This window comes from Crocodylus porosus, unplaced genomic scaffold (genome assembly GCF_001723895.1).
Source record: "Crocodylus porosus isolate Cpor-Errol unplaced genomic scaffold, CroPor_comp1, whole genome shotgun sequence".
NCBI lineage: Eukaryota > Metazoa > Chordata > Crocodylia > Crocodylidae > Crocodylus > Crocodylus porosus.
This window is the reverse complement of record NW_017728951.1, coordinates 54512461-54522539: the sequence shown is the minus strand read 5'-3', so window position 1 is coordinate 54522539 and position 10079 is coordinate 54512461. Positions and strand designations below refer to the sequence as shown.

The following is a 10079-nucleotide window of genomic DNA, read 5'->3' as shown; positions in this document are numbered from 1 at the left end:
CATCCCTGTACCTGCGTCACCTCTGCTCAGTCCAGAAGTGGGCACCAGCAATAGAATCACTGACTCCTGCACCCCAATTTCAGCTCTCAGCATGAGCCTCCCACTGTCAGTGGAGGAGCTGGAGCTGGAACCAGGGATGCTGAGCGCACTGGCTCAAGCAATTCTGGGGACTGAGGGAGAACCAGAGTTTGTGCTCCACACCCCTCAAGTTTCCCCTAGACCCAGGTCTCCTCCAGAAAGCAGCACCTCAGAGGAGGCTGAGGTTGTGGAGGCAAGTGGCTCAGCTGGGGCAGCTCCTCCTGCTGTTCAGCCTCAGCCTGCTGAGAAGGGGAATAGGGCAGCATCCCCACCCTCAGACCAGAAGTGGAGGAGTAGTGTAGTGTGGGATCATTTTGAGGTGGCAGATGATCCCAGGTTTGCCATCTGCCAACACTGCCGAAGGCACATGAGCCATGGCAAGGACGTGAGACACTTCTCCACCACGGCGATGCTGCTGCATCTGAGGAGGCACCACCCTTTTGCCCTTCTTCTTGCTCAGCTTGGCACCAGTGTGAGTGTGCCAAAAGGGAAGTCCCCCACTTGCTCCAAAGCTCCCTTGTCCCCAAAAGCACAGGCAGGCCACCCTGGACCAGTGGGGGAAAGGTGGACAGAAAGGCGGGGTATATTCCCAAGGCGAGTGAGATCACCCAGAGTATTGAGGAGATGATTGCTCTGGATAGCCACCCCTTCTCCCTAGTTGGCCAGCCAAGGTTCAGCCGGTTTGTAGCACTTCTGGCCCCATTTTACAAAGTGCCCACATGCACCACTTTCAGAAGGACAGTGGTGACCTCCCTGTATGAGGCATGCAGAGAGTACTTGAGGAGTTGTGCAAGGCAGGGCCGCAGGTAGCCTTGCACTTCACCTCTGACATCTGGAGCAGCCAGGGTGGTGATCATGCCTACCTCTCCCTCATGGGGCACTGTTGCAATCAGTCAGGCCATCAGTCCTAGGTGAGTCCCACATGGCAAGGGAGATCATGGGGGTCATGAACCACATAGTGCAGGGTTGGCTGATTGGGCAGGCCAAGCTCACCCACAGGTTCGTGGTCACTGACAACAGGGCCACTGTGGTGAAGGCTGTCCATGATGCCAACTTTGTTGGTATCCGCTCTGTGGCACACAGGCCGCACCTAATAGTGACGGATGCCTTGGAGGGGGACAGGGCTGCTGGTGACAGTGCTGCCACTAGTACTGCTACAAGTGAGCTGATTGTGAAATACAGGAAGGTGGCAAGATACTTTCACTGCAGCATCAAGGGGGGCAAGATGCTGTGGGAAAAACAGGCAGAGCTGAGAATCCCATGGCACAGAATTATGCAGGATATGGAGACTCAGTGGAACTACACATACTTGATGCTTGAAAGGTTGGTGGAGCAACAGAAGGACATCCATGAGATGGCTTTTCTTGGGAAGATTGGGATCAGTGCCCCCCTGAACAGAGATGAGTGGGGTACCATCTCCCAGTTCTTGGTGGTCCTCAAGCCCTTCCTCAAGGCCACCGAGACCCTTAGCACTGGCGATGCCCTCCTCAGCCAGGTGATCCCCCTAGTGAGGGAACTGGAGAACCAAATGGAGAAGTTCCAGGGGATCAGTGTTCCTGGCTGGGGCAGGTCACTGTCACCAGACATGGAGGCACTGATGAGGCGGCTGAAGGAGGGCATCAGGAGACTGCTGGATCCCTTGCAGTCCAGTATGGTCCACATGATGGCGGGCATGTGCAACCCAAAGGTGAAGGGAGCATGTGCACTTGCAGCCCTAAAACCCTCGATCACTGGACGCAGGTGCTGGTGAATGAAGTCAGGGAGGCCGAAGTGCAGAGGCAAGGGGATGTGGAAGAGGGGATCCACTTTTCTGTGCCAGCAGTCCCAGTCCCAGCACCAGCACCAATCAGTTTTCTCCATGCCAGCCACTGCCAATGCGAGCCATGGGCATGGCTTCAATGCTGGGGTCCAAAGTCGCCAGACCCCAGCCTCAGGCAGGTAGTGCCAAGGCTTCGGTGGCTCCCTATCTCACTGAGGCTGTGGAGCCACTGGACTGTGGCCCCTTGGCTTACTGGGCAAACTGCAGGCAGGTGTGGCCGGATCTGGCCACAGTTGCCCAGCAACACCTGTCCTGTCCACTGACCAGTGTTACAAGCGAGAGGGTGTTCAGGATTGCTGGGGATGATGTGACACCCCACCGCACCTGCTTGGATCCTATGTTGGTGGAGCAGCTGGTGTTCCTAAAGGTGAACCTCCCCAAGCTCCACCTGCAGACAGAGTGCCACCCTCCTCACTCCGTCTGCACCAATTTCATTTTTGAAATTTTTAAAAGTCGAGTAATGCCATGCTGTCAGTTGGAGGGGACACTAACTGCATCACCAGCCAGCAGAGGAAGAGCATATTTCTGCCGAGCTCACTCCCCTGCCAGAATGAACTTGGAAGTATGGGATTGGGGGTATGGGGAAGGAGGAGGTCCCAGGTCCTGGGCATGACCATGAAAACTGCACCCTGCCAGGGTAGGGAGGCCTGGTGGGACTGCTGGTACTGTGGCAGCCCTGTAAATGCCAGGACCAATGATCCCCTGGTGAAAGGCGGGTAGGAGGCGCCATAATCTCCAGCTAATGCACGCATGCACAAAGTCCTGGCTGGGGAATGTCTTTGACAGGCCTGATGCTTGCTGGTTGCAGTGCAGTTGGAGGCTCCCGGTGAGCTCAGCTTAGCTGCCTGGGATTCCAGCTTTAGGGATGAAAACCTCTTTGTCAGGCTGAGGAAGTACCCGCAGTTGGTCCTGGATGGAAGGAATGGTAAAGAAGTCAGAGGCTGGCCTGGCCCGCAATGCAGGTAAGAAAACCACTGCAGTTCATAGGCCCAGCTCTGAAAAGTGGTTTGGCATTGTAATTTGTACCCTCTCAGGATCAGGCCTGAGAGACTGGAGGCAGAGTGTTTTTTTGGTGAGGAATGTGCCCCCACAGCTAGTTTGATTTTGTTGTCTTTGGTAGATTCTGGTGTGCAGTTTGTGAGGTTATTGGAGATAGTTGGCAAGTTTTGTGTTTTAAGCTGTAGGAAGTTGGCTTTAGTTCTGGTGATGAGGTTAGGTATTTCTTTGAATGTACAAACAACTTTTCAGAGCTGGGCCTATGAACTGTACTTCATCAGCCTCCTAGGTAGTAGGTACAGAAACTCATGGACTCAGTACACACAGTGGAATTCTGGCACACTGCCACCTGCTGGACATCTGGGTAACTCCCCAGTTATCTCTGCACTTGTACCTGTGCTGCTACATCCCCCTTTCCCCGCTACCCCAGGCTGTCCCTCCCCCCTGATGCCTCCATTTCCATTTTCAATGACTGGCTTTCTTGCCTGCATTGCATGCCAGGCCAGCCTCTGGCTTCTTTACTATTCCTTCCATCCAGGACCAACTGCAGGTACTTCCTTAGTCTGACAAAGGGGTTTTCAACCCTAAAGCTTCCAAAGATACATTATTTAAGTACTCCTTTTTTTTTTCATAACACACATATACATATAAAAACACAAGATAAGCCATCACACACCATGAGCAACATCATATGTCCAACACAACACATCTTTTTACTGTCAATTCCTTTATAAAAAGAAAGGCTCTGTGACAGTTGTCTTTGTGTACCTTTGAAGTTGCTGCTGCTACTACTGGTGTTGAGCCAGCTAAGTTATTTTACCTGTTGTCACATAAAGTAGAGGACTGGGCGTGAGGCTGTAGGGGAGGAGGAGGCCCCACTGGGGCACACTGCCATGTTGTGCAGAGGCCCCACCTCCAGGAAGGGCACACCTTAACACACACAATGTCACCCACCCACGTCACGGGTTTTGCCTGTCAGCAGCTTGGGGTGCAGGGCCCTGGACTACAGACTCCCCCAGTGAGACACACACAGCTGGCAGGCTTCATGGCCTGGCAGGGCCCAGCACCCAGGCCTGTACTAGATTTCACCTCCCTGTGGCCCAAGACAGATGCAGTCGCCCAAGCACCCACCCACATGACGAGTTTTGCCTGTCAGCAGCTTGGGGTGCAGTTTCCCCCAAACCCTTGCACTGATCTTCTTGAAACATGGCAGGCTTTGTGACCTGAGCAGGGGCCATCACCCCTGCAGTTTTCAGCCTGCTGTGCCTTAACACACACAGGGTCATTTGTGTCATGAGTTTTGCCTGTCAGGAGCTTAGGGTGCAGTTCCCCCCCAAACCCCTATACTGATCTTCTTGAAACTTGGCAGGCTTTGTGGCCTCACCAGGGGCTACCATTCCTGCAGTTTTCAGCCCCCTGTGGTGTAACACATAGACGTGACAGGAGTTTTGCTTTCAAGAATTTGGGGTGCAGTTCCCCCCAAACCCCTGCACCGATCTTCTTGAACCTTAGCTAGCTTCATGCTCTAAGCAGAGGTTACCACCTCTGCAAGTTTCTCCAGAATTGAAGCTAAAACAACAAAGTTATAGATATTTCATTGATCCCTCTTTATAGCCTATAGCCAGATGTCCGAAGTGGTTCCGAAGCTTCGGAGTCACTTCAGCCGAATCGTAGTGGCAAACCTATCTGGAGCTCTGGATCAGATTGTGGCCATCCAAAGTGGTTGGATCCAAAGCTGGATCAGATCGCTGCTGACTTGCACAGACCTACTGCTAACCCCTGTTCTAGGTCCTTTTCAGCTCAAATGGTTGTTGCACCCATTCTTGCCCAGCTCCCAGTTCTTGTACTTGTGCCCAACTACCAGGCTGTAGAATAGTGAAGGTAAGAGTGCGCTCTACTCCACTGCTGTGCACAATGGATTGCAAAATCTATGGTGCTGCAGGGAAGGCAGATAAGAGGGAACCTGAGCATATAGATTATTGATGAGGGTCGTCTCAGGGAGTGGATGTCTTTGGTTTTGGTCCCTGTGACTGGGTCTTTAGCCAATACCTATCTAATGTAAAATGAAGCTTTAAGCCAGTAGTGCTCTACCTCTGGCTGTCAGGCTAGATTCAGCAGGTGGAGCCATGTCATCCTGCTACCCCACCCAGATGCCAAATTTCTAGACCCATGGGGAGTCGTGTGGTCTGTATGACATGGCCCTACTTATTGTACTGCACCAGCATGTGGGCACTCCGTGGCTAGATCTGGCTTGCAGGTTAGCGGCTGAAACAGCGCAGCTGGATCTGGCATGTGAGGAGGTCACACCTGTGCACTTTTAACCCCACACTGAATCAAGATTGCACACTAACCTAATGCAGGAGCTCTGGCCCATGGGTCCACCACATGTGGGGCTGGAGAGGTTGAGCACCACTATTTGAAATTTAGGGAGTGGAAACCAGAAACAAGAATTACAAGAATTCCCTCCTCCCAAGGGAATGCCTGCCTCACTAGGCTACAGAGTCATGATCCCTCTTTCTTCTTTCTCTCTCTGGCCCCATGACTCCTCTGTGTATGCCTTTCAACCAGAACCCTCCAGGCATCAGTATAAAATGCTTCAATGTCTTGGCTTTGTGAAAATTGGTGGTGTGTGGGGGGCAGAGGTTGGGGAAGGGGAAAAGGAGAAAGGGGTGATCTGTCTCTCTCTCAAGCAAAGCAATGGCAAAGAGACTGTCTGCAATGCTGCCACAGAGGCTACATACTATTACTGAGTGGTATTAATGTAGGAAGGTACCAAAATAATACAACTACAGCAGAATGGATGGAAGATACTGAAACTACAGACAGGTATTCTGTTTATCAGGTCCCACTTTAGTGCAAGTGAAAGCATAATAAACCCTAAGCAGAGTGAATTAGCCCAAATTTTGATCATTAACAAAAGAAAACTTTAAAAAAGGAAGCCACAACATAATGGTAGTCAATATTTGCAGATTTTTTTAAAACCTCCTTACCATCTCTGCTACATAGCATTTAGGATTTGAGAAGATTGCAGCTTTCTCTCTTTTACTGCACATCAGTAACAGAAGTGAACCTCTAGCTTCCAGCTGAACCTGCAATTTTGTTGATGGTATGAGGCAGACTAGAATGAGATTCACTTTCCTGTGATGGTTTTGTAGGCCAAACAGCAGAAATTGCTTCCTCTCCCTCTGTTCATTTTTTCCATTATAGCCAAGGGATGTGATTCAGATGCACTAAATTACAACTGTGTTGAGCAAGATGCTGATATTTCTTCCCTTATTATCAAATTTAGGGTAAAAGCAGAAAAAAACCTAAACACACCTCTGTCAGGGGAGAAAGCTAAGATACTACAATTACTGAATACCTTTAATAGATTTTATTAATAAAAAAAACAGTTGGAATACAGTATAACAGAAAAGAATAGCTGTATCCACTGGAAAATGAAGTCTTACAATATATAATAAAACATCTTCCCTCCCCTCACTTAAACAATTTTTTAAATACTATTATCACAATTCTTGTTAAATCTAATGAAATTAACGGTCCTTTCAGGTTCCCATTATATAAGAATGAACATTAAATACTGGCTTAAATATGACATCAGGAAAACAGTAGTACAGATAATGTTACAAGCATTTGGAACCTCATGAAATTGTGTATGAACACAGTCATAAATAGCAGCAAATTAAACAATTGTCCTACATAGAAATCATTACAGCAGATGATCATGGCCACTCCTGTACCATACAAATAAAGTATTTCTCCTTGCATAGTCATGCATTACCTAGATGGTCTGGAGCAGAGCTGTGCAAATGCAGCTGATGGTGATTTTTGTTTCCTGAGGAAGTTGAGCCACTGTAAATTGCTCCACTGAAGCCATGCTGACTTACATAAGCAGAGGAGCTGGGCTCTGTGGTTTAGTCATTCTTGCTGACAATAAGAGTAAATAAATCAGCTCCAGAATGCAGTGAAATCCATGTAAGGAAACAAAAGAAAATAGTGGGAAGGGTAGTAGCAGAATCTAGGCAAATAGTAAGGGCTGTATGGAAATATTCAAACCTTGCTGCAGAGAAACAAAGAGAATTTCACCAGTTTTGTTTTGTGCTACAAGTCCCAACAGTAATTTGCACTCCAAGCCTCTTTTCTCTCTTTTACTTTCCAAAACTCCTATAATGCTGTTAATTGGAGCTACATAGTAGAATTAGTAGTAATAATAACAATAATCATCACCATTGATTATTACTATTAATAGAGATGATAATAATAATGATAATAAGTCACATTTTCCCCACTCTCAACAACTTCTTGCATAGTTCTACTTAATATTTTATTTATTCATTCATTTCCTATGTAAAAAACACTAATTGTATCACTCAGTACTTTGGAAGCCTCTTACACATCACCCCATTTTCCTTACACGTAAGACTACAAAAAAGAAATAGATTCACACTTGTTCTTGTAAACAGTGGTTTTGCAAGTAGTTAGGAAGAAATTGCCCTCTCTTAAATAGATAGGGATTGAGTCTCTACTCAGTTACACCAGTTCTAGGATAGTATTACTCTAGCATACTGTAATGAGGCATCAGGTCCATAGTACAAATAATACTCCCCAGAATACAATGCATGTCTCGGTGCAATTTCTGACCAATAAGTATATATATTATCTGCCCTCTGTCCCTTTGGAAAAGCAACTTGCTTCCAAGTATAAAGTGTATAACACTGTTTCCTCTTTTCTTTTTTAAGGACAGAAAAAAAAGATAGTAGACATAAAAAATGGCTGGAGATTTCATAGAATAGATGGGACACCATGAGTCACGTTTGTATAAAACTGGTGTAGACAAATGAAAATCAGGGCTAACGTGTATATAAAGTTGAAAGGAGTGACCTATATGACTTTTTAAAAAGTCACATACTGTAATTGAAAAGGTGGTACTGTTCCACTGCTCTCGCTCATTAATCCACACATCTACCATTCAGAGCTCTTTCTACAGGACCTGCCATCATATTTTCTTTTGTAGTGTCAGAGAGAACACACACAGAATGCAGCTGACTGATTTCAAATGGTTGTTTTACAATGGTCTGACTAGATGGTCAGATGTCAAAGTGCTGCACAAAAGAAGATACGGCATTCAACAGGACTTAAAAACATGCAGGGTGTAGAAATACCCTTCTGAATATTAAATATTCCATAATGTTTCCTGTATCATTGCTCATCAGCAACATGTGACCATCCCATATTTTCCATGTCTTTTAATAATTAGTTGAGGCTTTGGTTTAGAGACCTCATTACAATTATTTTTAGGAGCTTCTGTAGCTTGGATGCTTAAGATGAGATATAGGATTAATAGTGTGGGAAATAGGCAGATGAGAAGAAAGGAACAGAGAATCATGATGCTATATGCTACCCTCTATTGAATCAGTAGCAGAATGGCATCATCATTGCCCCAGAGAAGACAGCACATTTTACCTTCCCTGAGGGAGTCACATGATTGAGGGTATATGATTGGTTTCCCTTTAACTATCAGCCCAATCAAATAATCTGTAGATAAGAGTCAGAAATAACATAATCAACTAAAGAAACACTCCAAAGGAAACCTGATGATCTGGAATACTTTATATCCCAAGTGTTTAGTTTTTGTTTCTCTTCCTCAATTTCATGGCACAGTCCTACACTCCTCAAAGCTGTTAACAGAAGCCTAAAATATTTTGGGAGCTAACATATTCCAGAAGGTAACAGGGTGCAACAGTGTGTTGACATAGTAGCTCCCTCTACATGTTACAGATATTGCATAATTAACTGGTTAATTGTACAATTACCTTTGAGACCAGCTATACCTGCAAAGTAGCTATCCTGGAATGAAAGTTCCAATCAGCTATGAATTAGACCTCAAAAGTGTGTACTAACTTTATAGCTGGTTGCTACTGAGCTTCAATTTTTACATATGACAGGATCCCATAACTTCAGTGGTACACCATGCCTAGCCAGGGCTGCATGTCCCACAGCTGAGGGACTCTCAGCCACAGCAGCTGCTGACTCTGGGTCTTGGCAGCACAGGGACCCAGAGTCCCACAGCTGTGGATGTTGTATGCTGTGACCCAGATGGGCTGGGTGGATTGCCGCTGCTGTGATCTCCTAGCTTTGGGGGTGCATGAGTGTCCCATGGCTAAGAGCTCCTCAACTAAGGGGGCAGTCAGCTACAGGAGCTTGCTTCTCCCCAGTGCAGGGGAGCCTGGGATTGGGCTCCCCCTGCATTAGCAATAAGGTGCAATCAGATCTAATGCACGATCCCACAATCATGCCTCCTGCCTTGCATATGTTTTGTGGCAGGATTTGTGTGGATTGTGCATTACATCCCAGCGTGCCTTTACCCACACATGTAGAAGGGCAATGTTGGAGACACTGAAGTACCACAGCACAGTGGCTCTTCCAGAGAATGACATATTAAAAGGTTCAGTCTTCTCCTTGCCCCTGAAGAAACAAGGGGGCCTATTCTGTGGCATGCAAAGCAGCTCTTAGCCTGGCTTACCTAGCTAGTTAAACCAGACTTCAATTGTTTGCTTCACTTGTGTGGTATAAATAGGCCAGATTGTATCAGTGAGTCAAGCTTTAAATTTCTTCCAATACTTATTCCACGAGATGCAAAGAAGTATTTTACTCACTTGCTTGTTAATTGGTATTATCCACCTCAGAACAAATAAGAGATTTTGTTTAACAGTAATGGCAGAAGAGGACCCTATGGTAGACCATGTGAAACACGTATCAGTGCCCAATACTACTATTATTGCCACGCTACAAAGTACAGAAAAAACCCACTAAGTTGCAAACACTATCAATGCTAGCGTAGCATAACTCTAACATTTTAGGATTAAAATAGAAATTTAAATGAAAAAATAATTTTCTTTAACAACCATCCCCACACCTCAATTATTTCAGACACCATCTTGTCTGCCTGGTGTATCCTGCTTCCAAGAGTCTGCTCTCATTTTTTCAGGAGCATTTTCCCCTCAATTTTAAAGGTTCATTCTCCTCCCTTATTCTCCACTGTTGGCAGATGTGTTATCTGAAGGGACTGTTAGCTCCACCTTGTGATAGTGTTGCAATTATTACATATGGTCCCACACCAGCTATGTTTGAAAAAGAATAAGTAAGCTTTTTCTGTTCTTCTTGGCGGGCATGCATGGTTTGGTAA

The 10079-nt window shown here is 46.4% G+C and overlaps 1 protein-coding gene across 1 annotated transcript in view; it reads right to left on the bottom strand.

Annotated features, from left to right (window-relative positions):
- Positions 1 to 234: 234 nt before the first annotated feature.
- Positions 235 to 10079, bottom strand: part of CDHR1 (cadherin related family member 1) — a 96304-nt gene continuing 86459 nt past the window's right edge. Inside the window, exon 18 of the transcript XR_002104829.1 lies at positions 235 to 246. The gene's annotated coding sequence lies outside the window, so the exon portion shown is untranslated. The remainder of the gene's footprint in view (positions 247 to 10079) is intronic.